Here is a 27481-nt window from a genome sequence, read left to right on the forward strand (position 1 = left end):
ACAATAGCCTTGGGCTAGAAAGAAAAGAAAAAATGGACACTTCAGAGATGGTTAGAATATATCTGGGAACAAGTGACACTTGATATTTTCGATATACTAACCAAAAATAAGATGTGGCAAGATAAACAGAATGAAATTTTGAAGATATGGATAATATATGTGGACTGGATGAAAGACGCTCGAGTCAACGAAGAAATATGGGAGAAGAGGCTACAGAGAATGAACTTACTGCTGTTTCTGTGACAAAACTATGAAGAAGAAGCAATGGGGGAGGGAGAAAAGGGGGGAAGTATTGTTTGAAAATGTATGAAGAAGAAAATTACTATAAACTGTAAAATTCAAATGATACAATAAAAAAATAAATAATTTTTTTAAAAAAGTTGAAAATGAAACCCAAGGTCAAATTCCACCCTCCCAATACATCTTTTTCTTTTCTGAGAAGCCAATCAGATTTACACACATGTCAAATTACCAAAATATACTCCAAAGATCCAAAGCTGAAGAGCAGAAGCTACCTGGAGCACATTTCATAAGCACTTCAGGAGTTCCAACCTGCATGAGAGCGTATGTAACACACACGCATTGGTGGATAGTGCAATTCTATGCAGTGTTGTGCAACCGAAGGCATTAAAAGAGTGTTTATGACAGCACAACTAGAGAGTTTCACCTTAATTTCACCCACAAATGACATGCTGATGTAGCCATTAGAAAGCCATCCAGTCTGTTATTTCCCCCACCCCCCACCCCGCACACAAACAGGAAAGTCAATACATCATTACAACCCTGGTGTTATTCTGCATTTTATGATCTTTTGTCTGCTGCTCTGAAGGTTCATGATAGGTGAAAGGCAGGGCAAAAACATTTTTCAGTGAAAAATAAATGGGTATCCCTAGGTATCACTAATAACGTATTCTGTTACCTTGCTGAGCTAGCACCACAGTTTTTACATCTGCCTTTCAGGTTTGGTAAAAAAATGTGTGTGGGGGGGGGGGATCAAGATAGAAGCAGCAAAGTATTTTGCAATCTCTGAAGAATACAAGTCTTAACTCAGCCTGACAAAGTTCTTGAATCTCCCATAGCTGAAGGGAGTTGGCATAATGCTGCTCTTCTAAAACTGTGTCACACTCACAGGCCCTTCCCTACAACCAGTCTGGCCAGCGGAGTTCACCTGCCAGTTCATTGGTGGGAAATGGAAGAGCTTCCTGCTTCCATCTTTCCACACATGGTTTTCCTAGTAAGAACTGATGTCAGTTTTGCCCTCGGGCACGGCCCAGATAAAAACAAGTGCAACATCAGCAGGGGAAAATGCATTTTTTAAAAGTCAAAAACAAAAGCCATTTAATGCCTTTTACAGGAACCAACCCAAATAATGCAAAAGCAAGCATTATATGTGGCTTAAGTTTTGGGAGTTCTTTTTAGAGCAGCACAAGTAACTGCAATCTCTGTTTTTAGTAAGTTCTATTGTGTAATCCTAAATCAGTTTTTCCCACAACAAAAAAGAAATCAAAGAAAGCATTCAGATCTAGTCAGCACTAAACCTTGAAAATGAAAATGTATTACAGGAACACATCTTGCAATTTCATTATAGGTTGCCAAGTTTTAAAGTGGAACTACCCATGTTTCCCTGAAAATAAGACAGGGTTTTATATTAATTTTTGCTCCAAAAGATGCACTAGGGCTTATTTTCAGGGGATGTCTTATTTTTTCCCATGATTTTGCGCCGTCCCACCGCCACCCCCCGTGACCAGATCAGCTGTGCCAGGGAATCTGTAATTATCTATCCTTTTTGGAGTAGGGCTTATATTTCAAGCATCCTCCAAAAATCCCAAAAAATCATGCTAGGGCTTATTTTCGGGGTAGGTCTTATTTTCGGGGAAACAGAGTATTTCTTTATAAGATGAAATTAAGCCAATTAAGCTTTTCCTATCATTTTGACCAGTGACAAATAATACATTTAGAGTGTTTTTTCCAATAATAATAATAATAATAATAATAATAATAATAATAATAATAATAATAATAATAATAATAATAATAATAATTTATTAGTCTTGTATGTCGCCCTTCCCCCAACAGGGATAATACATAAGACCAATATAAATACAAGTAAAAACATTTAAAATCATTCTAGGTCCCATGTACCAATGTATACAATGTATACAATAGTTCCTAACAAGAGGGAAAAAGAATATAATGGGGGGGGGGGAACTATGGAAACCTGTGGCTGCTTCAACCATATGCCTAATAGAACAGCTCTGTCTTACAGGCCCTGTGGAACTGCATCAGGCCCTGGAGAGCTCTGGTTCCACTGGGCAGAGCATCCCACCAGGTTGGGGCCAGGGCTGAAAAACCCCTGGCCCTGTGTGAGGATAGTCAGACATCTTTTGGGCCAGGGATCATCAGTCGATTTTCATTTGCAGATACCAATGCTCTTCGGGGGACATAGGGATTGCTACTTGAATGGTTATTATCACACCAGTCATCTCTGGGAAAGAGGTTTTGAAGACACAGGTACTGTTTTAAAATCCAGCAAAAATCTGTTTAACCAGAAATGACAGTGGGACAAGAAAAATATGGGTGCTCCACGATGACTGGTTGGTCACTGTATGAAACAGGATGTTGGGTTAGAGAAGGCAATTCAGCAGGGCTCTTCTTATGTTATCAAGCTTAGCAGGTCTCAGTCTGGCTGGGAGACCTCCTGGGAACTCCATATATGCCCCCTTGAGTTCTGTGGGATATAAATGGAACTCACAAGTGAACATTCACCGTGGATGACAAAATGTTTTTGAAACCAGTTTCTACTATCATAAAAATGACTGCCTGTCTACATTACGGCCTGGGAAATGTTTCAATGCCTTAAGTTCTTGCATATGAAACTGCCCTATACCAAGTCATATTATATTCATGGTCAGTACTGTTTAATATGGTAGGCCACAGCAGTCCAGAGTCTCAAGCAGAGATCTATCAGATTACCTTCTACCTGGTTTTTTAAGATGGAGATGCTAGGGACTGAACTTGCAAAGCAGTTTCAAACTCAGTAGCTCTTTACAGAGTAACAAGATTTTTGGGCTATAAGCTTTTGAGAGTCAAAGCTCCCTTCATCAGATCTCTTGACAAAGAAAGCTTTGAGTCTTGAAAGCTTATACCCCAACTCTTGTTGGTCTTTAAGGTGCTACTGGACTTGAATCTAGCTCGTCTACTGCATACCAGCATGGCTACCCCCTTGAAATTTTCTGCAAAGCAGAAGTGAGCAAGAGCCTCACTCCTGTTTGTCAAGTCAAAGTGTGCCTGTTTTGTTTGTCTCTTTTTTGCTTCATTCATTATTACACATGCTTGTTCTTATTTTTGGCCATGCATTTGCTACTTGAAAGTGCATTTCATTAATTTATTTCATTTAACTCTCTTGATTATTAATTGTGTGTGTGTGTGTGTGTGTGTGTGTGTGTGTGTGTGTGTGTGTGTGTGTGTGTGTGTAAAATGAAAAATGCATTGGTTTCAATACATTTCCCAAGTCAATATATTTATTATTATAGCTCAAAGCAGAAAAACCCTGACAATCAGTGATCAATGCAGCAGATAGTTAATGCAGTGTATATTCATGAAGGAGGGGAAAACATATCTATTGCATTATTTAAATTAAGTAGTCAGATTTCTAGGAGTTACTGTTTGCTGGTGGGGGAGGAAATGGAAAAGAGCTTGCTAACTGGCTGAAGCAGTTGCATCTGTATAACATCTGGCTAACTTTGTTCTCCTCCAGCTCCAGGGGTATCTGAAGTCTGAAGATGCCCAGAGGCAGGTGCGCAACGCACTGGGTGCACACCCCTGCAGGGATGGGGGGGTGGAGAGGGGGTGGCATTCTGGGGTGGGACGGGGGCGGAGGACGCACCAGTGCACCGGGCGCTTTTCCCCCTTGCTACACCTCTGCCCAGAGGTATGAGCTGTACAGCTCTTCTCCTAGCTTCATGTTGGTAGAAAGACCAGTCAGGAGAGAGCAGAAGGCCTGTTCTATACTCAAAAACCTCGCCACCACCCCACCCCTTTCTCTTCTATTGCATTTTCTGCTTTGGGCCCTACTGAAAAGACATGGAGGATACATTTAGTGAAATAACAGAAACAAAATTATATAAGTGGCAGTTTGCCATATTACATACAACACCAGTGATATTCATAAGATCCCTTTTAGTGGACAAAAACACATTTTTATTTCATTTTTTAAATTACCCTTTGGTCAGAACTAATTGCACAGAGGACACAGGAGTGAGGGACCAAAGAAGATATCAATGGTGAAACGCCTAAAAGAATACAAAAAATCTTGTTTATATAAGAAATATACCTTTAGCCCATAGGTTGAGAGTATTATTTCGCAGCAAGGCACCTTCTTCTCTGACATCTTACTGGATGTTGGCCGAGGGGCCGTTGTTTGCCTGTCTGCCATTGATTTAACTTGTGTGATATCACAAAGGGTCAGCGACTGAGGACTATAAGTGTTGAACAAACACAGAGAACTGAAATTAAGCAGTTCATGACCAAATATTATTAAATTAACCCATAAAGTATCATCTGTACACCATAAGCTTTTGAAAGACACCTAAGCACAAATGGGTCAAATAGCACTTCCGGCTCATGGACATGGATGACACACCAAGGAAGTCAATGGGAACTTGGAAAAAATGCTCTTCGGGTGATGGAATGGAAGAAGTTAATAAGAGATGGTGCATGAACTTTCAACCATCAGGATTTCCATCAGGGCTCTGCACATACAGTGAAACCAAACAGAAAAAAAATCTGTTTGAATACACTGTGCAAAAGGTATAATAGCCCAGAAGAACAATAAAGCATCAGTAGAACCACTGAACTTTGGAATCATTTCTTTGCATTGCACAATTTGTACCTTATTTCCAAACATCTATAGAAATGATTAAAATGCCAGAAGAGTGAAGTGTAGCATTATTATTTTTTTCTAGGATCCCAGAAGAGATGACAAAAGGATTGGGTTCTTTAACACAGATACAAAAGCATTAATGGCAAACAGATGTATAAAATCATAATTATTCCAGAGAAATCAGTGGAGATCTATAAAATACTTTCGGACAGAAATTAACAAGAGTCTTGTGGCACCTTAAATATTTCCAACATTTTATTCCAGCATAAACTTTCATGACTACAGATGCAAAGTGGGTTTTAGTACATGAAAATTTATGCAGGAATTAAATCGGGGTAGTATTTAAAGTGTCCCAAGACCCCTACATATATTTGTTGCAACAGATTAACATGGCTATTCCTCTGAAATTAATACATTTGGTCACTAATAGGAAACTGGGTTACTCAAGGAAATGGGGTTTGAAGTTTAAAGTAGAAAAATGGTTGCAACCAGGTAGCTTTTTTCTCAATCGTGGCTATTTTCCTTCCTTATTACAGTCTCCATTCCACAGCTTTTGTTCCATGATCCTAAATATAAACTTTTTGATGGTCAAAGAGGACCCTTTCCTCTCTTTTTTCATCTGTGGAAAAACTGGTTGGATCCAACCCAAAACATGCACATTTTTTTTTTATCGAGGGTACATTTGTAAGGGTTATCATTTCCTTTGTTCCTCAAAGGACGAACAGATAATGTATGCTTGCAAGAAACTGTGATTTTTTTCCAGTACTTCCAAGCAGAAGCAAGCAAGATCTGACAACTACTTCTTTGTTTATATCAATTCATTTCAATGTATGCAGATAAAAAATTGCCTTAGCACCACAGATATTTTTTTAAAAAAAGCACCGACCGCAAGGATAGTCTTACTACAGGCAACAACTGCCCTGGGCTTTATGTAGGAAGGGGTCTCAACTACCCATTGTCTCTGACCCCCAAGAGAAGGGAAATGAGAAACAGCAATCTCCTGTTACTAATTGCACATATCCCAGCAGCAGTGGCTCCCAATCATGTTATGCAGGGTGAGGGCCACTCCTTGATTGGACCTGGTGTGAGGGGGGTACTGATTCTGAGGGCCCATCCTGGAATTTTACCCAAGGCTCCAGAATCTGTAACACCACTCCTGGGAACACAATAACATGCAAAACACATGGCATGGCAACTACATAGCTTTGGGGCACTGTAAAGACTGGCAGCCCCATCTGAGGCAGGTGCCCAGTGGACATGCCAGCCTGCCAGTTCCAAGGAGGCTTCCTGGACTTACACCAGGGGCATCCAACTCTGGCGTTTCAGATGTCCAATTGGCCAAGCCAAGAGGCTGATGGGAATTGTAGTCCATGAACATCTGAAGCGCCAGAGTTGGATACCTCTGACTTACACCAACAAAAAGGTGGCATTAAGTTCTGATCCCTGGCCACCGGCTTTTCCCCCAACTATGCCCCTCAATAAGGTGCAGGGATGCTGGCGTAGCATTCAGGGCCAGGTCCCACTGCCTGGGAGAGCCATGGTGACCACGTGCGGGCAGATGCACCCCTCCACTGGGGCAAGTGCCCTGGGGAGGACAAGTCCACCAGTGCTGCCTCACACCACTCCCAGGGGCAAATCCCCCTGCCTTTGGATGGGGCAGTAACTGTATATGAAGATTCTAGGATAAGAAGAAGAAGAAGAAGAGTTTGGATTTATATCCCCCCTTTCTCCTGTAGGAGACTCAAAGGGGCTTACAATCTCCTTGCCCTTCCCCCCTCACAACAAACACCCTGTGAGGTGGGTGGGGCTGAGAGAGCTCCAAGAAGCTGTGACTAGCCCAAGGTCACCCAGCTGGAGTGTGTGAGACTGTACAGGCTAATCTGAATTCCCCAGATAAGCCTCCACAGCTCAGGCGGCAGAGCTGGGAATCAAACCCGGTTCCTCCAGATTAGACACACGAGCTCTTAACCTCCTATGCCACTGCTGCTCATAATAAGATCTATTTATCACTGAGTCCAAGATATATCATACATGAGCACACCCATGTGTGTTCCACAGTACTCCCCATGCTTACATATGTATCCAATATAAACACAATCATCCTCCTGCCACTACACATTCATAATATCCATTTCCATGTACATGGAGACACTCACTTATATACCCACCCCAATCAATGGCATATCTGTACAAAATTTGGTGCCCATCTCCACACTCAAAAGTATTCTTTACAAATAGCAGCAACCCTTCTCTTTACCTCAACAGAAAAAGAAGAGCTGTTTTTATGCCCCTCTTTTCTCTGCCATAAGGAATTCCAAAGTGGCTTATGAACTCCTTCCCTTTCTCTCCCCACAACAGATACCTTGTGGTGTAGGTGAGGCTGAGAGAGTTCTGAGAGAACTGTGACTAGCCTAAGGACCCATAGCAGATTTCCTGTGAAGGAGCAGGGAAATTGTATCTGGTTCTATAAATTAGAATCTGCCACTTGTGTTGAAGAAGCAGGGAATCAGACCTGGTTCTCCATATCAGAGTCTGCAGCTCTTAACCATGCTGGCTCTCAACCTCAAGTAATTCTGACCTATAGAAGAATAGTGGGAAAGAATAGAAGCAGGTGCAGCACTGCAAATTCTAGAGCTACAAGATCCTCCACATCCTACAATAGATTGGAAAGAAAAGATATATGCAGGGAATCTATGAACTGTGCTGCTCCAACCTCTTTCCAGAAGCCTCTATGGGCATATGCTGACCAGAACATCAGATTCCCATTGTTTTGAATGGAACAGTCACAGTACGTATTCAGGAGCATGTTTTTCTATGCACACACCCATGGAAAGGTTGGAGTACAGCTATCTAGGGGAGAGGAGGAGAAAAATTTGGCTTCTGTGTTTGCTCAGTAGAAAAAACACCTTTGATAATACAAAACTTACTGTTGACTGTTCTGCAGATATGGAACAAAAGTATGCCTTGAATATGTTATCAGTTTGCTTCCTTCATCGACTGCAATGACTAATACATTGACTGACTGATTGACATTCTGTGCCATTGTCCCTAGGTTGATGAGGGAGTATGATGAAGTTGTCTGTAGCTGAAAAAAAAATTACTGACCCATTGTGAGCTTGGGGGGAAAAAAGGGACCAGAAATAACATTTGAGGACTTTTTCCCCCAAACTTTCTACTAAAGAACACACCAATACTGAAAACCAACAACAAAGGACCACAAATATCTCATTGAAGGGTATTGATTCCTGTCAGGAAACCACAGAACTTCTTCAGAGCACCACAGGCAACAAGCAGCAGCTCTGAGCTACAAGTGTGTAAAGTATGTATTTAAGTGTCTGAACTTTTGGAAATATCCAGCCTTAGTTCTTTACCCAGAAGGAGCACCCTAATGGGATGATTGACAGTTTAAGGTGTCAGGCATTGTTTACTGGCAGAGACATCCATGTCGTCAGACATTCGATAACAGGAAGCATAAAAAGATGGATTTGTGACTGAATTTTGACAGTGCTGGAAACTCACCCACCTGGTGTAAAGGTCATAGACACTGCTCTGACCCATTAAATAGGCTAATAGATGCTGTAGTGGAAGGAGTCTGTGATCAGAGTCCATGATAGTACCACAGAGTATTGAAAATATAGTTGTTTTAAAACATTTATTTTCCATCTTTCTCAAAAAGCTAACCCCATGAGTTAAAGCAGCAATGTAAAGAAAAAAACAAAGCAACCAACCCACCTTTAAACAAACACTCGGTGCCAATCTTACAGTGAATCTAATTTAGCACTCAGGTAACTATCAGCTTCAGTGTGTAGATATCTATCAGCAAAAAGGACTGCAGAGATAGCTGAGTCTTGCGAGGCTTCCTGATGACTAAAAGACTCAGGATTTGGTATATTTCCTCAGTGATTCTGTTCATTCCACAGTTCATTCTACAGAAGGGAAACTTCTGCCTCCCCTGTTCAAGGTCAACAAACAACCACGTATCTAGCTAGCGACCATTGATAGTACCTACAACATTACTAGGATCATTTAGGGAGGTTTCAGTCATGAATGCCTGATATAAATACTCCTGCACTGGCAAATCATCATGCATCATGATTTTGTGATTCACAAAACTGGCATTAACTAATGCCAAAGAAGGGGAAATGGGAATCCCTTTGCTTTAGGATTGCTTGGAGATTGGACAGAAGATGTGCCTTCCCACATCTCCCTCCTATCTCTCTGCGCACACATTCCACCTACCACCAGTGGTGTAGCGCCAATGGGATGGGGGGGCATGACGCCCTGGGCACCGCCGCAGCAGGGGTGTGGCCAGGCCACGGAGGGGGTATGGCAGGGGCATTCCGGGGTGTGGTGGTGGTGGGCGGTACTGCAGCAGGGGCACAGGGCGCACACGTGCCCCGGGCGCAGTTCCCCCTCGCTCTGTACCTACCCACCACCAGACCTGCACCATCAATGTAGCTTTTTAAAACATATTTCTCAGAGTTCTTTTGAGATAGTTGCTTATTTAGTTCATTTGTACCCTATTTTTCTTTCCAATAGGGACTCAAAGTGAGAAAGGGGGGTTGGTTATTTATTTATTTATTTATTTATTTATTTATTTATTTATTTATTTATTTATTTATTTATTTATTTATTTAATGGGATTTTTATACCGCCCAACCCCCGAAGGGCTCTTGCCCAGGGCCTACAAACACCTGAATGTAGCCTTCAGTTTATATTATGCACGTAACACATAGCATTTCTGAAAATGTTGCCCTGGAGGTCCTGGACTTCAACATTTTGTTTAGGAACCTTTGGTTTCCTGGATGTCACAACCTCTCTGTCATTAGTAAAGGGAAGGAGGAAAACGCTTAACATCATCAGCCTCTCTGCTCAAGTTGTGCTTGGAGTTCAACCGATTTATCCTTATACATAATTGGCTAAGGGTTTGAACATCCAACAACGAACCCTTTGCCAATTCCACACTTACACTGATGGTAACTGAGCTGACTCTGATGATCCAGGAAAGAGATATTGGAGTTGTGAAGGACAGCTTAATACAAATGTGAACTCATTGAGCAGCAGCAGTGATGGAGGTATATCCCCCGTTTGAATTATTAGGAGAGGAACTGAAAATAAAATAAGGAGGATTGTATGACCCTTTCTTTAAATGTACAGCAGAGCTACTTAGAGAATATTGCACACATTTTTGGTTGACCCCATCTAATTACTGAGCTAGAAGAAAAGTACAGCTAAAGCAACACAAATGATCAATTGGCATATCTTCTTTAGAATCATAGACATTTGGGTCTTTTTAGTTTAGAAGTGAGACAACTCAGGGCTATGAAGAAATAGGATTGCCAATTCCATATTGGAAAATTCCTGGAGATTTGAAAATGTTGCCTGGGGAGGGCAGAGTTTAGGGAGGAGGTACTCAGGAGTTACCAGACCAACCTATGAGTGGACCAAGAAGACACTGTTTGGAAGAAGTGGTATCTCTACCACCTCAGCCAAACCCTTGGGGTGCCTAGCAATGCACTTCCAAAATGGGGAGCCCATTCCTTGCACTGGCTCAGTGCACCCAAGGAGAAAGAACTATGTATGGACTTGTCTCCTTCCAAATCAGCTTGCACAATGTTTCTCTCACACTCTTCGTGACAGGATTAAGTCCACACAAAGATCCCATCTCCAGGCCTGGACTATACACCCTGGAGAAGACAATGGATATGTTAATGTACTTACCTGTCCAGTGTTGCACTAACTATTGTTTCTTCCTCTGACTAATACATTTTATGACCACCTTATTTGCATTGTCATTGTCTCACAGCTGTAATTTCATCAGCTAATGTCCCCCTTGGAGACACTTCCGAGTCTGGAACCTTAGGCTGATGCCTCAAACCATTAGACGAACAACCCACCATTAAGTGTGAGGTCTGTCTCTTGTCTTTCCCAGGAAAGGCAGGAAATCTGTTTGTCTAGGGAGAATAAGGATAACTCTGCATAACCCTAGGGTTCTTTTTTCCCTATAAAAAGCCCACTCTCCCAACAGCTAGTGTTCATTATCTCTGGACATCTCTTTGTCTGTGATACTGTTCCGCAGCGCTGTTCTTCCAGACCTAAGCACAGTTCCCTCAGTTCTGTTCATTGGGCCATTCCGCTCCATTCTGTTCATTGGGCCATTCCGCTCCATTCCGTTCATTGGGCCATTCCGCTGACTATAACTTTCATTGCTCTTCATTTTATATTCCTCATCTATGCCAGACATATCCCCTCAAAACTGTCTATATCCTAGGACTGTGTGTGCGTTCTGCTGCTTTGTGTGCTTGTGTACCCTCATTGTCCCTTAATAGAAATTGTTAAACTTTATTCACTCTCCTGTGAGTTTCTTGCGACAGCTGACTCTAGTATCCATAGGCAATTAAGGTGTCATGTTGCTTGGCCTCTAGCTAAGTCATGAGTCAGCCCCTGCTAATTCCCCACTCTAAGGCCCTTTCCGCACGAGCGGAATATGGTGGCCTGGGGACGGCAAAAATGCCGTCCCCAGGCCCCCATTCGCAGAGGGGGGCGCAGCTGCTGCGCAGCCGCGCCACCCTCGCGCCGCCCAACCGGCGCGAAGCTGGCATTTCCAAACCACACTTCCCCAGCATGGTTTTTCGGAAACGCCGGCTTCCAAGCGCTTCCCCCCCCCACACACCGGGCGACTCACCAGTCCCGCGGCCCTCCGGCACGTCGCCAAGGCCTGGGAAATGCCCCCTTTGCCCTGCAACCCTGGAGCGGCCGCACAGGGCAGGGGGCGTGTCCCCTGGCCTCAGTGACGTGCCGGTGGGCCGCGGGACTGGTGAGTCACCCTGACGACGGCGCAGCTCTACGCTGTCGTCCCCAGCGTCGTCGGGTCGGCGTGGGTTACGCCGACCCAACCCCTTCCGCCTCTGTGCAGAAGGGGCCATAAAGGGAGAAACTTCCCGCCACTTTGGGTAACATAGGGGAATATGACAGTATAGAATCATAATGCTGGAACTTGGGAATCACACTATGAAACTTACTGGTAAATTTAGAGGATACAAAGAACCAGTGTGATATAGTACTTAGGGTATTCTTAAGAGAGAGGTTCAAGTCCCACTCTCCAAGAAACTTAGTAGGTGACCTTGAGCCAGTCATTCTCTCTCAACCTAACCTACCTTACAAGGTTGCTGTAAGGATAAAATGGAAATGAGAAGAACTCTGTGTGCTCTCATCATTTCCTTGGAGGAATAGCAGATATACATGCACTAAAACACAAGCAGAATAAATATTCGCACAACATAGATTGCAGAATTTGCTGCCACAAAATAAACAATAGCCATAGACTTAGTTGGCCTTAACATGGAATTAGGCAAATTCAGAGGACAGACTTGTCAATGATGAATATTCAGTGATCACATGAATAGGTTCAGAGGCAACATGCCTCCAAAGTTTAGCTGCTGGGGAACCAAACAAGCCATGAGGGAAAGCTGTCACCTTTGTGGCCCACCTGTGGGCTTCCCAGAAATACTTGCTTGACCACAGTCAAAACAAAATGCCAGAGTGGACGGATCCATTGTCTGACCCAGAAGAGCTGTTCTTATGTATTTAAATTGATTTTTTTATCTGAAAAGAATATACCAAGTATGAAAGTGAGATGTGAATTTCCTACTGTAAAGATTCCTCTGAGAGTGTCCACCATTTCCATAGCTCCCCGAGTGTGTGTTCATATACTGTTTCTTCTATACACTTGGCACACTTCATCCTAGGCATCGTCTCTCTACTGATATTCATAATACACCTCAGCTTAGGCATACCTCCAACTGTTGAGTGACGAGGGAAAAATAAAATTCTAGATGTGGAACTTTTCAACTGGAAACTCAAAATGAAGTAGAACTGGGACTTCCTCCCAGGCACATTAAATAAGTGGCAAGTCTAATCTTCATCCTCCGAAAAGACAAGAAGAAAGTTCAGGGTAGAAGACTGCATTTTATAGGTCTCCAGTAAGAGAGGCACAGTTTTGGTTCCGTTATTATAAACTCCCTCCCTTTTTTTGCTTCAGGCTTGGTTGCTCTGCTTCTGAAGAGAAATTCTCTGCCCAGACACTTCACGTTACAATGCTGCTCAATATTATTCAAGCTTAAATGGGTTGTATTGAAGGGGAATAAAGCTGTAGAAGAACTCAGCTCAGACCAACAGATTTCACATCAAGATTAGCAAACAGTAACTGCCAGAGATGCCAGTCTGTATACCCTGCATCATGCAGTTTGTATTATCTGTTAATCTTATCTCACCCTGTCTCCAAGGTGCTCAGGGTGGCCTACATTAGATTTCACTTCCTCCATTTCATTACCACAAAAAGACAGGTTAGGCCAAGGGGACTATGGTGCCCACTGACACCTTTCCTGGTGCCCGCCAAGAATTTTGAGAAAGTGGGCAAGGTGAGGTGGTGCTTTTGCCCAGGGAAGTTTCTGGTTGGCTATCCAAGATTTGATTGGCTGTGCAGATTTTTTAAAATGCTGTTTTGGCAGCAGATGCCACCACAGCACAAAAATCTTCATTGTGTGATGGAAGGTAAGCTGCAGCAGCAGTTTTGTGTCTGCCATTTTGTAACTGCACCCACCGAGCTGTGTCAGAATTCCAAAGGAGCCAGCAGATTCAAAAAAAGTTGAGGATTCTTGGGTTGGGCTGCAGGGTAGCCAATTCTGCAGGAGCTCCTACCCAACAGAAGACAACAGCCCTTAAAAAAAAGGACAGATTTGTATATGATAATTTAAAGATACATATTTACTAGGGTTGTTAGGTATCCCCTGGTGACCTGCAGTGGAGAAGAGTGAGGGGAAACCTACCCGTGGCAAATTGAGACTTAGTTCTCACGTTGTCAGAACACTGATGCACACTGAAAGTGAGATAACCACATCACTGTAACGTGGGGATGCCCTGGAATTTGGGCAAAAAACTCTATGGTGAAAGCTGTTTGAATCAGAGGTTTTGGCCAACTACTAGTGAGGTGCCATGTCATAAGCATAAGCATTTTATTGTCATTGTGCACGCACAACGAAATTTACAGCAGCATTCCTCAATGCACACAATTTCAGACTCATACATCATCCTCACTTTCCCCTTCCTCCACCCATCCCTACACAGCCCCAAATACATCAATATGAAGCAGCGGAGTTTAGCATAGCCACAGCTCTAGAGTAGAAGCTGTCTCTAAGCCTCTTTGTCCTAGTTCTGAGGGCCCTGTATCGTCTGCCAGATGGTAACAGTTTAAAAAGAGAGTGTGCTGGATGAGACCGGTCCCTCAGAATATTTTGGGCTTTATTTAGGCTTCGGGAATTATAGATTTCTTCCAAGGAGGGAAGAGGGCAGCCGATAATTCTTTGTGCACTAGTGATCACCCTTTGGAGCGCCTTCCTATTCGCTACTGTGCAACTGGAGAACCATACACAGATGCAGTAGGTTAGGACACTCTCTATAGCACAGCGGTAAAAGGACACCAGAAGTTTTCCATCTAGTTGTTGCTTCCTTAAAAGTCTCAGAAAGTGTTCTAGTGTTCTAGTGTTCTAGTGACTTCACTTCCAGTGAGCCCCAGGAATGATGTCAATGTGTCGCCGCCAATGTGGGGCTAGGTCTCTGCTGCTGTTAAGACCACCACTGGCCAGCTGAGCAACCCCAGGGGAAGTCCAACATTTGGGATTACCCCACCCCCTCTGCCCCACCCCCGTTATGGCAACCATAACATTTATACACAGATACTGTAATTTAAATAGAACTATAACAATCCATAGTATACCACTGAATTCTAGTTGATAGGGGGCAGCAGTGGGAGAGAATGGGATGGGACATTATTTTGCCCCACTAGAAGCTTTTCTTAATTTTTTATTCTATGCATTAGAAGAAATACTGATCTCAGTCACTTGCTGTCTATATTTTGTGCCTGTTTTGCTCTATTGAATTAGTGGGTATTCCTTTCTCCTGAGTGGCGTAGCACTTATTTCTCTTTCAGTGCCATTCTAAACATACTTACACCTTTCAAAGTCCATTGAAGTCAATAGGCGTAGAAGGATGCTAAATCTGTTAAGGATTGTATTGCATGTGTAGACAAGGCACTTTGTGAGCTCAGGCAGAGTTCTGAATTAGGTGTGTAAATTAAACCATACCCCAAAAATTCAGCATACTAATTCAGCAAATTAAACCATACCCCAAAAACCCCTACATCTTTTATTAATTCTCACCCCACACACACATTTTTATTTATTGTAAAAGCCCAGATCAGGGGCGTACTGCCTATAGGAACATGGGGTAACCCATGTCCCTGGGCACATGCCTTTCGGTCACACAGGAGGACACCAGGCGCCGTCTCCGCACCTAGCCTCTCCTATGGTGCAGCAACCCAGCCAGTACTTGGTGGCTCCCCCGTGCTGGGGTGCAACTCGCTGGTGCCCAAGGCCAGGGCCAGCTGCGCAGCTGGGAGACCTCTCCCCCACCAGGGGATCATGCCAGAGCACCAGCCTCTCCCCCGCCACACCACCCTTCCGAGCTGCCTCCTTCCCACCCCAGGCCCTCCCCAGGCTCGTAGGCATGGGGGGGACAGCTCAGACAGGCACTGTGGTGGCATCTCCTGGGCTGCCCATCATGGCGCCCTGTGCCCTGCCTCCCTGAAGAGCCTGGGGAGGGCAGGAGGTGGCCTGCAGGGAAGCAGGGGGTGGCTTGGGGGTTGCCTGCCACTGCAATGCCTGTCTGTGCTGCTCCCAAGCCCTGCCCTCGAGCATGGGGAGGCAGGGGGGCAGGGCCAGGGGGGCACCTCGATCAGCTGTTGTCCCTGGGTGCCATTTCCCCCGATACGCCTCTGACCCAGATATATAGATTTTCTTCTTCTAAATGTATTAGAACTGAAATACAGCAGTGTCCAGGAACAGGTAATAATTGGGCAGCTGCCCTTAGATCCAGCAGCTGCCTTGGATTGGTCTTCAGGGCCAACCTGGGATTCAGTGCATTGCTACTATTCATTTAAGAGCTCACCAGAGCAATAAATTACTATACAAAAGTCTTGTCAGACCCTGCTTTTTTATGTTGCTGGCCTATTTATTTCTGTTTTTAACTTTTGGGAGGGATTTTGTATATGATCTTTGTTAAGCTGCTGGTTTTATTGTGATTTTATTAGTGTTGTTTTTACAGTATTTGATTTTTTTTATCATTTATGAATATTGTTTTAACTGGAAACCACCTGAAAAGCCTCCATGACAATCTTTTTGGTTTATTTATGTAAACTCTCATAGATTGTACTCATGAGGGGAAAGAAAAATGGACTAACCTGACAGTTCTGGTCCTCCACTTTCCTAGGTGGCAACCGTGTTTGCATAAAGAAAGAGTTTTTGCAAACCTCCCTAACCTTTACGAATATAAAATATTGTCAAACATGTTTTTTGTTCTTGACACACTTTTGAAAGCAAACTTTTGAGGAGTCATCTACCAATTTCTACAGATTTTTGAGGAGTGAGTTAGCAGCACATCTGTAGGCACTGACATCTGACTCAGAAGTGTCACAAGGCATAAACATATAGAAAAGATACATTAAGCTCACTGGACAGCTAAGTGTAAACAAAGTACCCTTCTGGTGTCGTGCCAAATCTGTCCCACAACTCACTTGGGAAATGTGAAACTAAGTTTAGTACTTATCTAGAATCAATTCTTGTGCCCTCAGCTCTATAAAAGCCAACCTTCTCTCTTAATGAAAAAGAAGTAACATTCACTCCAGTTTTGGCTTTTCTATATTTCAAGCTCAGATATCGCCGGCTGGGCTTAATTGTATCAGTCCTGCAGATCAACAGCGTGAGAACTCATCCTTGGTACAATTCACTCAATGTCAGTACAGCCGCGCCAGGGACAGATGTGGTCTGAAAGGCTTCCATTAGGGTAAATGGGAAAAAGAAGTGTATCTGTTGTCTTAAGTTTGCTTTTCAATTGATTTGTGCTGCTCTCCTTTGTGTGTGATTGACTGCAATCAATGGGAATATATCTATTAGAAGATGTTAGAGAGGAAAACAGCTAAAGTGCTTTTAAAATATATGGATACTCAAGGATGGAATTAGAGGCACCAGCTGGGTTTCTTGGCATGGGGATGCCAGTCACTTCATTATCCAACCAACAGCCTATTTTCATGTAGAGTTCATAACTTGCATAGCCAATGTTCTATTTACATTTTTTTAAATTGTAGGACCATTTAGCAAAAACAGTTCCCATCCAAGCAGTGTGTGTAGCTGATAGCTTTGATCTCTTACAAAAAATTCCAATATTATTAATATGCATCAAATAACATTTCTTTATATAAATATCTTACTATGTGATTCAATATTAAAGTCGGTGGCAGAGCTACAAGGGGCGGGGGGTGCGCGCCGTGCACCAGGCACATGCCTGGGAGCAGAAAATCCCCCAGACCCTTCCCCCACCCCCATGGCGCCCCCTTGTGGTGCCCCCCACCCCCCTTCCCACACTTATCTCAGTTCCTTTCCTTTTCCTATAAAATTTTCAGGCTAAAAAAAAAGGCCTGTTCACAGTACAGGCTAAAAACGGCCTGAGGAACTACAGTTCCCAGGAGACAGTTCCCATCAAGCCGTTTGTAAGCCTGAACCGTGAATAGGCCTTTTTTTCAGCCTGAAAAAGTATTATAAAGCAGCATCATGTGTTCATCACTATATCCTGGACCACGAAGATGGAGATTTTGTTGTTATTTATAACATGTCATCAGTGTTTGTGGTACTTTACAGAGCACAATGATATGTAAAGCTAAGACACATTAAATAGATATGTTATCTTATGTTATATTGTATTTACTTAACTTTAAAAGAGTCCTCTTTGGTTCCAGTCTGTGGGACTAAAAGCAGCTCAGCTCAGGTCCTTTCCAACTAGGTCAGATGTTAACAATTCCCTCCCTTCTGTGGACCTTCAGCCCAGCCCAGGAAATTTATTTATTTTGTTTTATTTTATTAAACTTGTATGCCGTCCTTCCCCTCATGTGCTCAGGGTGGCTTCCAACATATTATAAACAATAAAAACATAAATTATATTACAGTTAAACTCTCAGATGGTGGTTAGCTCAATCACCTGAAATATAATAAAAACATAAAACACCTAGTAGGAACTGAAATTCAAATATCTGCAAAAGGGAATGGGAAGAGAAACTCAGCCTAGGTCTTACTCAACTCTCTCAGATATTACCTGTTTCCTTCCCTTCTCGCACCCTCATCCTTGCTCAAAATCATTATATATTTTTGTTGTCAAATTAAGTTGAACATACAGTAGCTTTTACTGAACTCCTTTTAAGGGCCATTGAATTAAAATCGAGGCCCAGCTCATTCATAGAATATTTTTTGTTCTGTCACATTACCAACTCTAGATCTATATTCTTAACATTGACCTTCTTGCCAAATCTGAAAACTGTTTGGCTCAATATTTCATTAAGCAACCCAGTGATGTACATCAGCAAAGATACTCAAATGTATTTTGAAAACTGAAACTTTACTCTGGTGCAATTTTTTTTACAGTAAAATGGGAAAAATATTGTGCACCCATTCAAGTACTAACCAGGGATGACCCTATTTAGCTTCCAAGAGATGACAAAATTAGGCTAGGCTGTGCCATCCAGATCAGATTAAAAAAACAAAATAAAAGCCTAGAGATAGTCCCTTGTGCAAACACTGGGTCATTACTGACCCATGGGAAAATGTCACATCACGATGTTTACTAGGCAGGCTTTGTTTACCAGAGTGGCTTGCCATTGCCTTCACCAGCCATCTACATTTTAGCCCCAGCAAGCTGGGTACTCATTTTATCGACCTCAGAAGGATGGATAGCTGAGTTAACCTTGAGCCAGCTAGCTGAAACCAACTTCTGTTGGAATCAAATTCATATTATGAACTGCAGTGGTGTATTTGCCTAGGGACAGGGGGTACCCTCTGTCCCTGGGTGCCACTGATCTGGTCACGCGGGGAGCGCAAAATCGGCCTCCCACGTGACCAGGAGGACTTCCAGCTGCCATGTCATCTTCTGGTGCCCTCGGCCTCGCCCAAGTCATCATCGACATGGGTGGGGCCAAGGAAGCCAGAGGATCCCCCCAAGCCTCGCTCCCCTCCCAGCTGCCAGCTCCAAGCCAGCAGCCCACAGTCCCTTCTGCCCTCCTCCCTGGGGAGGACAGAAGCAACTGGAAGGCTCTGTCTGGGGCCTTTGCTTTTATAAGCTCGGGGTATGTGGCCCTGCCCCTCGGAGGCATGCCCCACCCCCAAGTTTATAAAAGCAAAGGTCCCAGCACAGAGTTTTTCCAGTTGCTTCTGCCATCCCCAGTGGGGAGGGCAGAAGGAACTGCCGGCTGCCAGCTCCGAGCTGGCAGCCGGGAGGGGGTGGGGCTTGGGGGTGGGCCCCACCCCAGGCATAGTGGGGGGGTGCCTGGAGAACAGATGTCTCCAGGTACCATTTCCCCCCAGTACGCCTCTGATGAGCAGAGCTTTGACTGCAGCACTGCAACTTACTACTCTGTACCACAGGGTCCCAACAAACAGCATATGCTTACAAAATAGTTTTCTGCCTACAAAGGGCCCAACTCCATGTGATGCTCTGATACATGCTGCAGAGCTGGGTGAGGGATGCAGAATTAGTAAGTATCCTAAGCTGTGCCTTGGCTGGCAGAGGGCGGGTGTTTCATTTTCATTGAGTTCAACCGGAATGGTTTTGCCAGCATTTTTTGCCAGCATAAGCTTATACCAGCACTTGAACAGGATATTAGCTGAGGGGGCTCAGGTTGCCAACGAAGTCCCACTTCTCCATAGGCATGCCCCCAGAACCAGCCATTTCTGGCCCCTGCTTTATACCAGTGCAGCATCAGTAAGTTCTACACCACCATACTTCTAGTTAAAACAGCCCACCTCCAAGTTATGTATCTCAACAACAGCATGAGTTGTATCAGTAACTGTCAATATTTTGGTGTTCAGCTTTGACATATACAAATCAAACTGGCTAAACTGAATCAAGCCATTAGTTCACCTCAGCCAGTGTTATGATTGGCAGTGGGTCTCGGAAGTCTATCTCAGTCCTGCTATTTGATTTAAAAAAAAGAAAAGAAATCAAAGCAGAGACAAAGCAAGTATTCTACCACAGAGCGATAGTCTCTATGCTCCAACTGTCTCTGTTTACCAGAGACAATCAGTGTTTTTTGGCACATGTTCCTGGTAATTGACTGTTCCTGCACTTTATGCCTGTCCTAAGTTTGGGAATGTTTTTTGTTGCAAGTTGCTAGTGTTCAATGTTCTCCGCAGACCCTCTAAAAATTAAACCTTGAGGAGGGGAATGCGCATCCATTTAAATTTAAGTGCACGTACATGGACACTAAGGTGCCACAGAGGCATTTCTAAACTGTTTAGAACATACTGGAGGACAATTCTGTTTAATTAGTACATAACCCAAATTACATCTCCCTCCTTGCTTTTAAATTAGGAGAAGACAGACTATTTCAGAGTTGAACAGCCCCAAGAAAGGCAAAGTAGATCCTTCAGTAAAGTTCAATAGTTTGTTTTGGGGGGGGGTCACTTTGGGGTTATGACTGAGCCTAGGCATGAGCTCCATGCTCCTACTGCTGCTCCTAGGTCAGAGGTGTCGAGCCCATGGGGTGAGGGGCACGCGATGCCCTGAGTGGAGCCGTTGCAGAGGCGTGGCTGGGCCGTGGAGGGGGCACAGTGGGGGCGTTCCAGGGTGGGGTGCCGCCGCCACAGGAGTGCAAGACGTGCACACACCCCAGGTGCAGTTTCCCTTCACTCTGCTTCTATCCGAGGCTGCTAATCAGTGGATCAGGAAAAGCAAAATGAAGGGGAAAGCAGCAATACTACAACATTACATTATCAGTTCTGGTTAATCTGCAGTGACACTCAATTATTTCCCAAAATCTCTGATTTGGGGAGTTCCTGGAGCATTGTTACAATGCTGTGATGCTACATTGCTGTGATGTCACTTCCAGGTACTTGACCAGAAATGACATCACAGCATTGTGTGTCACAAGATCCCCATGTTCCACTCACAAAAACTCCCAGGGTGTTGCTTGTAAATTACTGGTAACCCTAAGCGGTCCCCCCTTTTAAAAATCATGAAATGCTTAGAGATATGTTATTACCCTTTACTTGGGCTAGTAAAATTCACAGCATATTCTGGCACCTCCTTCTAGAAATAAGGCTAATCAGGATAATCTCCGCTCACATTAAGGGGGTCTCTTGATTGGAGGCCCTATAAAGTCCTTAGAAAAATTTACTTTCATATTTTTCAAAAAGTGCTTAGCTAAAGCAAGGCTATCTGGGAGGCAGAGTACAAGCCTAATGGATCAGAGAGCAAGGCTAATCTCAAGGAAGGTCTATTAAACGCTAGTTTGTCAAATTTCATTACTTTCAATACTTATTCCCAATGACAGTAATTTCCAAGATCATTTTATTATTCGCCTTATAATGATGAAGCACAGCTACTTCAGAAATTTAGGATTGCTAACATCAAATCCCAGAAGTTGAGGCCTCCCATGACACAGTACCAGTTGGATCTCTGCCATGAAGTCCAGGATCTTTGCGGGGGGGGGGGGGGGGCAATTGGCCCAGACTTAACTCTTGATGGTGGGGACATAGCAACAATGAGACTAATGAATCATGGTAAACAGCAATGCAATCCAGACTTATAAACTATTAGACCCTCTTCCCACTAAGGGGTGCCACAAAAAAAGGCATGGGGGCAAAAGGCAGGAATTAGAGCAAGACTCACAGGGAGCAAGACTCACAAGGAATTATGCCTCACAAGGAGTTCTGAGATCCATCATGTGTGTCAAGTCTGGGCAGGAAAGCAGTTGGCCATTGAACACACACACACACACACACCCCGGCCCTAAGGTGTCCCTAGGTAAGTAATCCCCAGTGTGTCATCTTAAGGCAGAGGAGTAGCTCCAAGGGGACAGGGGGCACATGACTCACCAGACGTGCGCCCCGTGGGGGTGTGTTGATGGCATTTTGGGGCGTGGTGGGGCATTCCAGGGTGGGACGGGGGGAGGATGCACCGGTGCACCGGGCGCTTTCCCCCCTTGCTATGCCTCTGCCTTAAGGTGATTTAATCAGTGCTTCAAGCAAGCCATTACTTACTGTATCTTTGTGTTTACATGTTTTTTGCTTAAAATATAGTTCTTTTAAAACTATTTTTATTCTTTAATAACATCAATTTTAATTATACAACCGTCTGCTCATCCAGGACTGGAGTTTTCATCCAGGACTATCCTGATATACATTGCTCTCTGTCTCTAGTGATTTCAATTCAAGTGTCTCTAGTGACTTCAATTGAAGTGGAGACTGCCGACATAGGGTAACAGACTCATCTCTCCACAGAGAGAGATCTTATGAGAGAAATTTCTTTTCAGGATGTCTCCAAGAAATTTATGAAAAAAGAAGACAACACTTTTATAATTACCTGAACTTAGTATGTTATGGTACGTAAACACATTATTTAACTTAGTATGATATTTATCTCAGTTGACAAAATGTAAAGATGATCCCATAATCCACTACTATTTTGATTCATCTTTGTCAAATATAGATGGATTTGGAAAAGGTTTTATGTCTATCTGTTTTTATCCCACTGAGAAAAAGAATGATATTAATAAAGGGTGCAGTCAGAATCAAGTGGAGCCACAAATGAACATTTAGCCTCAGGGCCTTTCAGTATCTAACGAGGGCCCAATGAAGCAACTCTAGTGGGAAAATTGATAATGCCATTCCTGAATTTCAAGCCCTGCGGGACATGTACCCTCCATTTTTCAGGCTAATGACCATGGAGATGGCTGGAGGGGATATTCCAGTGCAAGCCACCTGTTTGTTTCCCCCCTTTAGTTATCCATGGCAAAGCTTAAACTGTTGTTGTCTCATCTCCATCACCACAGTAATGTTTGAAAATTAATAAATGTGAACATATGAACCTGACTTATTCGTTGAGGCCTTTATACAAAGACAGATCATTAGTCCCCCTAGCTCACCATCTATGCTGCTTGTCAGGGGCTCTCCAGGGTCTCAACTGAAGCCTGGCCTTTCCTAATACCCATTACCTAAGTTGGAAATGCCATGTATGGAACCTGGGACCTTGTTCTCTGCCGCTGGGTCACAGTAGGGAGGGTATTTTCGGAACATTCAAACATATAACCTCCCTCCCCGCTGGCCCTAAAGTGTCCCTGGGTAGCTAGGAGCAGCAGTGGCGTACTGGTGAAGAGAAGGTGCATTCTAATCTGGAGGAACCGGGTTTGATTCCCCGCTCTGCTGCTTGAGCTGTGGAGGCTTATTTGGGGAATTCAGATTAGCCTGTGCACTCCAACACATGCCAGCTGGGTGACCTTGGGCGAGTCACAGCTTATCAGAGCTCTCTCAGCCCCACCCACCTCACAGGGTGTTTGTTGAGGGGGGAAGGGAAAGGAAATCATAAGCCCCTTTGAGTCTCTTATGGGAGACAAAGGGGGGATATAAATCCAAACTCTTCTTCTCTTCTTCTTCTGTATTTGCAAGCTGAAATGGTGCAGTCCAGGAAAAACATTAAAAAGGCAAATTTCATTTTACCTCCTACTTTCCCCAACAGTTAGGAGGATTCCTTTTTCAGTGAATATTCATTCTCTCAGTTACTGTTAGATTCACCACATGGTTACTAATTTGAATAAAAGAATTTGAATTATCAAGCAGAACTGAAGTGATTCCTATCTCCCTACAAAAGAGTCTAAAGGTAGATTGGATGTGGATTTGGATCATATGATAGCAGAGTTGTTAGCTGTACCAGTTGTGGTATAGCGATACCTTCTGATAGAAAAGAAGCATTAATGCCACAGCTTCAGTTTCCCAAAGAAAACAAAGGGGAAAGCACTAAAATATTCTAGCAGTCAGAAAATGTTGCATGTAAAGAAAAAACTGTACCCTCATTGAGGCAAGCAGATACAAAAGGACAGTTGAAAATATACTTGGATGTTGTGGTTTTTCTGGGTTATATGGCCATGTTCCAGTAGTATTTTCTCCTGACATTTCGCCTGCATCTGTGGCTAGCATCTTCAGAGGATCAAGATGCCAGCCACAGATGCAGGCAAAACATCAGGAGAAAATACTACTGGAACATGGCCATACAACCAGGAAAAACCACAACATCCTAGAGATTCCGTCCGTGAAAGCCTTCGACAATAAATTGAAAATATTTCCATGATAACTCTCCCTTAGAATTTACTTTGTTTCCTCTCTACCTCAAGTAACAGTTTTGGTTCACCCTTGAAGAATTCGTACGTAGAGTTGGAAGCTGTACAATTTATATTCTTGAACGTGCCTCTGGACAGATTGTACAAGTCTCCACAGTAAATCGTTCTAAGAAACTGAACTAAAATAAAACATGCTATAAATATTTTGAAAGGAACTACAATTTGAGAGTCATTTGTTATCAGACGTTGAACAATCTGTTAAATTGGCTGCCAAGCTTGCTAAACATGACATCAAACTTCATTTTTGAATGTGGAATTCCGCTAGCTTTGCTTAGCCTCTCCTATCGAAAGAATGAACTCATAAATGTCATTTGCTAAAGAAAATAGATGCAATATAAAAACGTTGTGCATCTAAATATACATAAATTGTTGCACAATTTTCTCCTGGCAAGTTTGGTTTGAACCCAGAACACATGTTAAACATATGCTTAAAAGCAGGATATTGAATAGTTGTTCCTGTAATTAGCTGTGATTAGAAATTTCAATTCATAATGTGAATTTTCCCTGTTTCCTATATGCATTTTAAAAACAACTGACATGTAATTTGCAGGAGGGTTTGTTTCAAGAAGAAGAGAAGAAGAGTTTGGATTTATATCCCCCCTTTCTCTTCTGTAGGAGACTCAAAGGGGCTTACAATCTCCTTGCCCTTCCCCCCTCACAACAAACACCCTGTGAGGTGGGTGGTGCTGCAAGCCAGAATAATAGACTATGCTCTGATCTGTTCCTTTAACACTTATGGATTGCTTTTGGCTCAGTTGGCAGTCTGTTTCAGACAATCATAAAAAAGTCCAAGCAGGATGGGAACGCCCAACTTGCTGTTTGAATTTCTCACAAGAAAAGGAAATTTCCAAATAAAATGGCTAGAAGAAAATAAACAATTCCTAGTAATTATGCCAGTATCAAGATGTGGTCTAGAAAAAGGCCACTACCTGTTCTAGTTTTTAATTCTATTGCCTATATCCCAATGTGTAATTATGGGAGGAGATACGGACAAAAATAGTTGTGAAGAATAATATAGTTTTACTCTGAACTGAATGTAGATGCTGGTGAAACATTTATAAAATTTTAGTGCTTTGTTCTTCAGCATTAATCAAGATACACAGTACTATGAGAAGTTGCAAGTTGATTTGTCGTAGTTCAAAATGTGACTTGTTAGATGTTGTGCTAGCCCAGTACTCATGTGGTGGAAAAGGGATGGATCCAAGCTTGCATCAGACAGCACGTTTTTACACATGTAAAAGGATTTATGAAGGCAGCAAAGGAAAGCAACCTTCTCTCCACAGAAATCAGGGCAGTGGTGGGATTCAGCAGATTCGCACCACTTTGGCAGAACCAGTTGTTAAAATGGTGCTTGTAAACAACCAGTTGTTAAATTATTTGAATCTCACCACTGGAACTGGTTGTTAAATTATTTGAATCCCACCACTGCATCAGGGAATAATGTAGAAACACCAAGGGTTTGTGAGGTGGTGGTGGTGGTGGTGGTGGTGAGAAATGTACAGCTTTTGTTTAACTGCTAATTCACATCCAACTCACATACTGCAAAGTCCTTGTGTCTCCCTCAGAACCACCATGGTCAGGTCAACCAGATGTGCTCTGGGAGTGCCATCCTCAAAACTTAATTCTTGGGAGTATGGGGACCCAATTTGGATCAGCACCACAAGCGAGCATGGACAGGGACTTAAGCCTCATCGCTAACAATATTTTTTCTTGCCTGAAATGGCTACAATTTGCCTCATTGGGGGCTCTAGGTGTACTGAATGTATGATTTCCCAGTGGATTTCAACTGTACTTCCCTTGCACTGGTTTCCATCTTTAATAAGGGAAAAATCTTAGCTGAAGTCTAAGTGTGAAGAGTCATTAATAGGTAGGAATCTTTTTTATTCTCATGCACATGCATTCCTCTTTACTCCAGTCACACAATGAGAGTAGGCTCCATCAAAATCCCAGCCAAAACTACGTGCCTTTAACTCCTAAAAATTGCTTACACCACCTAAAATGTGGCCTTAATGCTATAACTGTTGAGATTTTGTGTGATCAGCCTTTCAGCGAGAACTAGAGATCCAGCTGATGCCTTAGTAATACAGCCATGAAAGATGGCAATAATTTATCATCTCTGCAGTAGTTCAATCCCAGATGTACCATTTACTAATTTATTTCCATATGTACCTGGCAGACAGATTAATCAGGCATCCCGCTTTGAAACCTGGGTCGCACTTTACTCCTTTATCAGGCAAGAGAAGAATAAGGGTACACAGCAAAACAAGGATTCCAGTTAAAAGACACTCTGTCAGTGCTCGGTTCGCTTTTTAAAATAAATGACAGATTTTTTAAAAAATACACTGCATAACAAATTCCCACATCGTCATTTGGCTAACATCCATGAAAGGTTTTTTTTAAAAAAAAATATAGAGACTGGGTTATTCAGGGAGTTCATAGACATGGACTCAGAGGTCTTTTTGGTAGTTCCTATGTTGTGGGCAGCAGTAATGCCTAAATGTTGTCTTCAGGACTGGAAAAATGAATTTGCTCTAGTTAAGAGAAATAGCTAACACGTTATCACTGACAATGTGATTGTAGGCATATATAATGTCTGTATTCCTGCTGGGGTTTTTCAGACTGCTGTTAACATCAATTAAGTGCCAATGATGTTAGTACTGAATATTGTGAGAGCTTTTTAGGCTGGGGATGAGAATCTCTGCTACAAAAAAATTTGGCTACCTAATAATATCACTGTTTCTCAGAAGAAATACAACCATTTTTAAATTTTAAAAAATTGTGCTGAGGTTGCATCTCATTAGGTCTGTAAAGCGTCATTCATTTATCCTCTCCCCCCCCCACAAAAAAAACAAAAGGAAGCCCGAGCACAACTCAGATTGCTGGGGGGGGGGGGTGCTAAGGTGGAGGTGGCACAGCGAAAGTGCCTCTGCGCCGCCTTGAAGGGGGCTTCAGGCAGCACAACAGGGAGTGACAACAACAAACCTTCCTGTCACCTGAAAAGCTCCATAGCCTAAACAGGCTTACACCACCCAAAAACACAGCGTAAGTTTCCAAGCTCCCAGGGCAGCGTTCCTAGGCTGGAACGCCAGTGAAACCTGACTAATGTTGGCTCCACCCTGGGAATGCCCTGACGCAGCCCTCTCCCATGCCAGAGTCCCATCCAGATGCCAGCACAGCTCCATGGTGACCTGGACATCTAGGTTTCTCCACCATGGACCTGAGGAATGGTCAACCGCCAGCAAGTTTCCTCCCTGCGCACATGGGGCTTCTCCTTATATGGACGGTGTGGCCCTCTGCTACTCCTAATGTGTGTTCCCACACCTCCAATC

This window comes from Sphaerodactylus townsendi, linkage group LG02 (assembly GCF_021028975.2).
Source record: "Sphaerodactylus townsendi isolate TG3544 linkage group LG02, MPM_Stown_v2.3, whole genome shotgun sequence".
NCBI lineage: Eukaryota > Metazoa > Chordata > Lepidosauria > Squamata > Sphaerodactylidae > Sphaerodactylus > Sphaerodactylus townsendi.